A 9,111-nucleotide genomic window follows, 5' to 3' on the forward strand; every position below is an offset into this window, starting at 1 on the left:
TCTTCACGGTCGGGCAATAGAACATCTGCTCCATCGTCGTCGATTGGGGAATCGGGTTCGCCATCTCCTGGTGTTGTACTTTCACTGCTATTCAGCAGGCTGGAGAAGTGTTCCCTCCACAAACCCAGTATACTCTCATCATCATCAACTAGATCACCTCTGGGGGTCCCACAGAAGTATGCTCCGGTCTTGAAACCTTCAGTTAGTCGCCGGATCTTTTCGTAAAATTTTCGAGCATTACCCCTGTCGGCCAGCTTGTCAAGCTCTTCATACTCACGCATTTTGGCCTCTTTCTTTTTTTGTCTGCAAATGCGTCTCGCTTCCCTTTTCAGCTCTCGGTATCTTTCCCATCCCGCTCGGGTTGCGGTCGATCGCAACATTGCGAGGTAGGCAGTCTGTTTTCTCTCCACTGCGAGACGACAATCCTCATCATACCAGCCGTTTTTTTTTTTTACTTTTCTGAAAACCAATGGTTTCGTTGCGCTGTACATAAGGAGTTTGATATGCCGTCCCACAGCTCCCTTATACCGAGATGCTGATGAGTGCTCTCAGAGAGCAGGAGTGCAAGTCGAGTAGAAAATCGTTCGGCTGTCGGTTGTGATTGCAGCTTCTCGATGTCGAAGCTTCCTTGTGTTTGTTGACGTGTGCGCTTTTCTACACAGAGACAGGTGCGTATCTTAGCTGCTACAAGATAGTTGTCCGAGTCGATGTTGGGACCACGAAGCGTACGCATATCAAAAACACTGGAGACATGTCGTCCATCTATCACAACATGATCGATCTGGTTGCGAGTGATTCGATCCGGATACAGCCAAGTAGCTTGATGGATTTTCTTATGCTGGAGTCTAGTACTACAGACGACCATATTTCGGGCCCCGGCGAAGTCGATCAGCCTCAGACCGTTTGGTGATGTTTCGTCATGGAGGCTGAATTTTCATTTCATTTCAAAAAAACCTCGAAAGGAATGCAAAAACAAACCAAGAACAACAAAAAACAAAAATCATTAAATTTCGTTCGTTTGCTTCGTGTTACACAGTTTACCGTACTTTACCGTTACGTATTTTTCGTAATGGGACATGTGTAGAAGTTCACTTAAGTGAGGAAAGTTTTTGATTGTCATTCACTTGGGAGTGGCCAGAAACGATTCTTCTCCACAAGATACAAGCAGCTCACAACTTCCGGTTTTAGACCAAGTATCCTCTGGGTAGCGAACAAACATCCGTTTGAAGGCGAGCTAAAGTGAGAAGGCGAACCCGCTTCTGTGATTGTGCGTAGGGCTTAGGACCCACCACATAAAAACGAAGTACCAATGAAAAATCGAAGAAAGCCTCGGATGAGACACCCTACTTTTGATGACGACCCCTGCAAACGTTTTAAGGATAATGATTTAGGGGCATGCACCTGGAATGTCCGGACCTTTAATTGGGAAGGTGCCTCTGCCCAGCTGGTTGATGTCCTTATACTACTAAAAGACTGAGCAATGGATCACCGCAATCCAAGAAGTGCGATGGACGGGACAAGGACGGAAGAAGGTGGGTCCTTGTGACATCTACTACTGCGGCCATATAAAGGAGCGCAAATTTGGTGTTGGACTTGTGGTGGGAGAGAGACTCCGTCGCCGAGTCCTGGCATTCTCCCCGGTGGATGAACGTCTAGCCACAATCCGTATAAAAGCGAGGTTCTTCAACATATCGCTGATTTGCGCCCACACCCCAACGGAAGAAAAGGACGATGTGACCGAAGATACTTTCTATGAGCGCCTAGAACGCACTTACGAGCGCTGGCCTCCCCACGATATCAAAATCGTGATTGGCGATTTCAACGATAGGGTGGGTAAAGAAGGTGTCTTTTGCACAACAGTCGGAAAATTCAGCCTCCATGACGAAACATCGCCAAACGGCCTGAGGCTAATCGACTTCGCTGGGACCCGAAATATGGTCGTCTGTAGTACGAGATTCCTGCATAAGAAAATACATCAAGCTACTTGGCTGTCTCCTGATCGAAACACGCGTAACCAAATCGATCATTTTGTGATAGACGGAAGACATGTCTCCAGTGTTTTAGACGTGCGTACGCTCCGAGGACCAAATATAGACTCGGACCATTATCTAGTAGCAGCAAAAAATACGCACTCGTCTCTGTGTAGCAAAAAACGCCCGTCAACAAACACAAGGAAGGTTCGACGTCGAAAAGCTGCAATCGCAACAGACAGCCACGAAATACTCTACTCCACTTGCACTCCTGCTTTATGAGAGCACTCAACAGCATCTCGGTATAAGAGATCTGTGAAACGGCATCTCAAACTCACTGCGTATAGCTGCAGCCGAAACAATTGGATTTCGGCAACGACAAAAAACAAGCTGGTACGATGAGGATTGCCATCTCGCAGCGAAGAGAAAACAGACTGCCTACCTCGCAATGTTGAAAACGCCACAACACGTGCAAGATGGGATAGATACCGAGAGCTTAAAAGGGAAGCGAGACGCATCTGCAGACAAAAAAAGAAAGTGACCGAAATGCTTGAGTACGATGAGCTGGAGAAGCTGGCAGACAGAGGTAATGCTCGAAAATTTAATGAAAAATGAAGCGACTTAGCGAAGGTTTCAAGACCGGAGCATCCTCATGTAGAGACCAAAGTGGTAATCTGGTAACCGATGTCCAGGCCATACTGGGATTATGGAGGGAACACTTCTCTGACCTGCTGAATGGTAGTGAAAGTACAATACCAGGAGATGGCGAACCCGATTCCCCAATCGATGACGATGGAACAGATGTTCCATTACCCGACCATGAAGAAATTCGAATAGCAATTACCCGCCTGAAGAACAACAAAGCAGCGGGGGCCGATAGATTACCGGCGGCGAAGAACTTATAAGGTGCATGCTTCAGCTTCTTTGCAGAATATGGTCGGAAGAAAGCACGCCTGACGATTGGAATCTCAGTGTGCTCCGCCCAATCCAAAAAAAGGAAATCCCACAATCTGTGCCAAATACCGTGGGATAAGCCTCCTAATTATCGCCTATAAGGTTTTATCGAGTTTAGTCAACAAACTGATTGGATCTTATCAGTGTGGCTTTAGACCTTTGAAAATCCACAACTGACCACAACTTATAAGGTGCATGCTTCAGCTTCTTTGCAGAATATGGTCGGAAGAAAGCACGCCTGACGATTGGAATCTCAGTGTGCTCCGCCCAATCCAAAAAAAGGAAATCCCACAATCTGTGCCAAATACCGTGGGATAAGCCTCCTAATTATCGCCTATAAGGTTTTATCGAGTTTAGTCAACAAACTGATTGGATCTTATCAGTGTGGCTTTAGACCTTTGAAAATCCACAACTGACCAGATATTCACCATGCACCAAATCTTGGAGAAGACCCGTGAAAAGAGGATCGACACACACCACCTTTTTGTCGATTTTAAAGCGATGAGCTGTACGAGTTATACGACGACATTGACATAGTTCAGCGAATAAAAAGACAGCGGCTACGCTGGTTAGGTCATGTTGTCCGTATGGACGAAAACATTCCAGCTGTGAAAGTGTTCGATGCTGTACCCGCCGGAGGAAGCCGAGGAAGGGAAGGCCTCCAATCCGTTGGAGGGGCCAGGTAGAGAGCGACCTGGTTACACTTGGAATCTCGAACTGGCGACAAACAGCGAAGGAAAGAGAGGAGTGGCGCGCTCTCATCGATTCGGTTATAACCGGCTAAACGGTTCAACGCCAATATCTTAGCCAAATTAAGTGAGCATATAATCTTAGATATAATGTATGTTGGTGATGAAAATTAGTGAAATCGGTTCAGAAATTACCTCAGCCTATATACTATATATATTGATTTTCGTTTTTCTACGGGCCTTTATGCCGAAAATATGGGTCAAATTGTGTGTTATCTTAACAAAAATGGGGCTCTGGCGTGGCGGACCTTCTTCTTCCCCACAGTAAATGTTGACGTTGACTAAGAGGCAAACTTTATGTTAGCCAATTGGTCGTAAGAAACAGATGGCAAAATACAACAAAAACAACAACAAACAAAACCAGACAGCGGCAAGGGTACTCCTAGCTCAGGGTGAAGACCACGTTTCCTTGATACCCTAACGGCAGATGAGCGTTCGCAGTTCGAGGAGTACGCGAGAGACGACGATGTACCCTCAACGAGCAGCAGCAGAGTAGGCAAGCCACTACTTCTGTCATCCCAGGCGGAAAACAGCCCAAAGAAAGTTCGAGCGAGTACGAACCCCACAAATGTACCCGCTATCGCCAGAGATAGTAGCAAGGAGCATGCAAAGAAACGGCCCAACACAGAAACCCACAATAGACGGAGGGATAAAAGGGGTAAATACGCTCCGCTACCTGTGGCAGGCTGTCCAGATGGTCCTGACGACCCCCGCAGTGTAGGAATGAGTGGAGCCACTGTAAAGTGGTACGTTCGACGTTTAGATGAGGGGAAATCGCCTAAAGTTGCCAAGGAACTTGCCCTTTGCAGGATACGAGGTATTGGAGGCAGCAATCCCAAAAAAGCGACTGTAACAAAAGAAACACAGAAGAGGAATAACTCTGACACTAAGCGAAAGGTAAGAGAAGAAAGTGCCGGCAAGCGAGACTGTAGCCAGATAACGCCACAAGAATTGCCAAATTCTAAGGTGCTCAGACCAGCCACGGCTCTGGAGTCGAGCGGGCAAGCTACGGCCCAAGAAGCATCTAAGGTAGTAGATAGCCAGCGCAGGTATGCGGATGCCCTTTGGAGCGTACACATTGCAATACTGCCGCTAAACTACCCAGAGATAGCTCTGGTCCCGGCCCAACTCACCGTCCTCCATAACCGTATTATGAAGCGAGTAGCCAAAGGGTGGAGGCACGCTCTATCCTTTAATAGTGTATACTTTCTATCAGGCATGCTTCTGGTTGACTGCATGGACGAAGAGACCGGGAGGTGGCCTATACACAGCATAACGGTATTTCTTCCTAGAAGTGCTGAAGAGTCTCTCGAATTCGCCATGGAGCTGATAACGGCACAAAATGAAGCTATTAACACCTCAGCTTGGCGAATTATAGACAGCAAGAAAGAAGACTCCGGAATAAGACACTACGTCGGGATAGACGACGTATCTTACAAAACGCTCCGGATGGCGGGACCTCTCCCTCCTGGAGCCCATACTGTGATGAACTCCCGCATAGCAGTTGCTGAGGTGAACCTGCAACATGCAGTAGCTGCATCGGCGGTTATCGCCAGCAGGTTCACCAAGGAGAAACTGAGCATCATCGTAGCCCAGGAACCCTGGGGTTTCAGAGGGGAGGTCAGAGGTTTAATACTGACAACAATAAGGTAATCTGGACCTATCTAGTGACAGACCTAGAGCCTTTATTGTTCTGAAGAAAGACATTGATTTCTTCTGTGTTTCAGAGTTTTTAACACAGGACCAGGTGGCTGTGCAAATAAGAGACAAAGAAGATAAGAAGTTGTCCTAGTGTCAGCCTACTTCCCAGGAGAGACCACCATTGTGCCCTCCTTAACGGTTAAAAAGCTAATGGACTATTGCAGGAAACATAAGATCCCACTTATTCTAGGATGCGATGCTAATGCGCACCATTTGGAATGGGGTAGCACAATAGGTGCGCACAATTCAAGGGGTGAGTCTCTTTTAAAATATATTATTAATAATAATATGAACGTGGAAAATGTAGGGTGCAGTCCCACCTTCATTACCATGGCCAGGGAGGAAGTCTTGGACGTCACTCTGAGTAATGAACTTGCGACTAACCTGATTTCTCAATGGAGGGTTTCCTCGGAATCATCCATGTTTTGTATTCGGAGTCGAAACCAATGTTATTCCAAAACGTAACCCAAGAAAGACAAATTGGATAACCTACAGGACAACACTTAATCTAGAAAGGGTTGACCAGCATGTTAGGGACAGATTTGTAGGATCACTGGAAAGTAGGGTAACTGCAATTACCCATTACGTCATTGACGCTTACCATAACAGCTGTCCTCTTAGTAAGACCACCGACAGGCAAACGTGCAAATGGTGGAACAGCAAACTCAAGAGACTCAGGACCTCTGTTCGCAAGCTTTTTAACAAAGCGAAATGCATAGGGTGCTGGACGGAGTATAAGACAAGTCTGACCAACTGCAACAAAGAGATCAGGCAGACAAAGAGAGAGAGCTTCAGGAATTTCTGTGAAAACGTCTCCTCGACGCCAGAGGCTGCAAGGCTATCAAAACGCTGGTGCGACGAGGTCGGACTAGGCATCAACCCTGCTAAAACAACCATCGGCAGTGATATTGAGTTCTCCAGCGTAGTGAAATGCCTAGGAATCACCTTGGACGCTTCTCTACGCTAGAATACACATTTGGATAATACGGTTGCGAAAGCAACCAAGACATTTATGGTGAGAAAACGTCTGGCCAAACGATACCAAAACGAGGTTTCAGACAAGGTGACTCACTATCGTGCGACTTCTTTAACCTGATGCTGAAGTAACAACCGCGCCGTTTGTTCTGCTTTTTCCCGCATGGATAAGGAGGCGAAGCGAATGGGTCTGGAGGTGAATGAGGACAAGACGAAAGATCTCCTGTCATCAAGCAAACAGTCGGCGCATTCTCGTCTTGGCTCCCACGTCACTGTTGACAGTCATAACTTCGAGGTCGTAGATAATTTCGTATACCTGGGAGCCAGTATCAACAACACGAACAATGTCAGCCTCGAAATCCAGCGCAGAATAACTCTTGCCAACAGGTGCTACTTTGGACTGAGTAGGCAATTGAACAGTAAAGTCCTCTCTCGACGAACCAAAATCAAGCTCTACAAGTCGCTTATCAGTCCCGTCCTGCTTTACGGTGCAGAAGCTTAGACGATGTTAACATCAGATGAGACGACACTAGGAGTTTTCGAGAGGAAAATTTTGCGGAAGATTCATGGTCCTCAGATCATTGGCAACGGCGAATACCGCAGACGATGGAACGATGAGCTGTAGTACAGCGAATAAAAAGACAGCGGCTACGCTGGCTAGGTCATGTTGTCCGAATGGACGAAAACACTCCAGCCCTGAAAGTGTTCGATGCAGTACCCACCGGAGGAAGCCGAGGAAGGGGAAGGCCTCCACTCCGTTGGAGGGACCAGGTGGAGAGCGACCTGGTTACATTTGGGATCTCCAACGTGCGCCGAACTGCGAAGGAGAGAGAGAGGTGGCGCACTATCGTCGATTCGGCTATAACCGGGTAAACGGTTGCAACGCCAATCACATACATACATACAAACGTCTGGCTGGCAGGACTTATGGCTGCAGTCCATACATTATTAGATGGATGTTTCATCATATGAAAGGAAGTTCCGCTTGGTCGGAGAATGGGTGGATAAGCTTAATTATTTATCAACGTGCAACAAAGTTTACCTCATCTGGGTGCCGGGACATAAAGGGATAGAAGGGAACGAAATTGCAGACGAGCTAGCTCGTACAGCTGCTGCAACTGTACCGACTGGTCCAGAACCTTTTCTGGCAGTAGGTCCCCATACTATCCGGGATATGTTCCGAGCAGAAGAAAAAAGAGATAGGGAGGAGCATTGGCACCAGTCAGCTTGATTGCGCCAATCAAAAGGCCGCCAAAAGATTTAAGTGCTTAATAAACCTCTCAAGCTCAGGAAACACCTAAATAATCTGTCTCGTCGCGGACCTGGCGCTTCTGTGACATGGAGGATGAAACTCCCCTACACATACTATTGATTCATTTGATGTTCAGATGATGAAGCCAATGGCGGAAAGAAACCTAAGGAAGCCAACTAGTGTCCTAGAAGACGAGATAAGAGATATACATGTTGTGATGAGACAGCTTATGATAATCATTAGTGAAAAAATGAAGGCACATACATTTGTCTAATCGGAACGATCAAAGTTAAGTGGAGAGCAGTAACTTTAGTAAAAAGAGAGATCCGAAACTGGATGTTTCCTGGCACCTTAATAAGGACCAAATCGGATCATTGTCCCACCCAAAAAATGCTGTTAAGCGAAGAGATATAAGACGCTTTTATTTGCATATGAGGTTTAAAAGGTATTCAAAAGTGGGTGCAGCACCGGCCCATAATATATTTTATGTACATATTTCGAAAAATTACTTAAGCAATTTTACCAAAATTACTGGACATATTTCCTTCCTTATTGCCCAATACTATACGTCAAACAGATCGACACCCATCACCTTTTTGTCGATTTCAAAGCCGCTTTCAATAGCACTGGCAGTAGCTGCCTATTCGACGCCATGTCTACATTTGGTATCCCTGCAACTCATACGGTTATGTAGAATGACAGCACAACGATTAGCTCCGTCAAAATCGAGAAGTACCTCTCCGAGCCGTTCGATAACAGAAGATGATTTAGACAAGGTGATTCCCTTCCGTGCGTATTCTTCAACATAATGTTGGAACAAGTGATACGTTAATTTGAACCGCTGTGCCACTATCTATTCAGAGCAGTGAGCGTAGCTTTTTCCAGTCCAGAAAGAGAAGCGAAAATGGTTGGATTTAATTTGACTATTTAAAGGCATCTATAATAAAAGAAAATAAATCTATAATAAAAATATAAATAAAGTATCGGCCAAAAATAGCAGATGCCGATTCTGAATATTTTGGCCGATACTGGCCGTTGCCGTTGCTTTGGTGTATTCCGTTTTTGGATATCTTGACGTTACAGCTCGTAAATGAGCGAAACCAGTACATAACCACACCCCTTTCCCATATAACAATTTAAATGCCAGCTGATTCTTACAACCTTATTCGAAATTAAATATTTTATTATTGTGCATTGAAACTGTTAATAATACCTTCATGGTATAACTATATGAATTGGCAATGACACTAATTAAGTCAACGATTTATGATATGCTTGTAATACGTTTGCACATACATTCCTACATGTACAGCGTGTGTAATTAAGTGGTGATAGGCCTTTGAGGATTTGGTTAATTTCACAGATTGAAATCAAGTTAATTGTGTTGAATAGAGAATACGTTATTGAGAAATTCTGTTGAAGTGAAAGAAGCTTATGTAATTTCCGTACTTCGGTGCATCAATAAACGCATGCTAAGCGTTCCGTAAATGGCTAAATTCGAAATGTCATG

The sequence above is a fragment of the Zeugodacus cucurbitae genome, chromosome X (genome assembly GCF_028554725.1).
Source record: "Zeugodacus cucurbitae isolate PBARC_wt_2022May chromosome X, idZeuCucr1.2, whole genome shotgun sequence".
Taxonomy (NCBI): Eukaryota; Metazoa; Arthropoda; class Insecta; order Diptera; family Tephritidae; genus Zeugodacus; species Zeugodacus cucurbitae.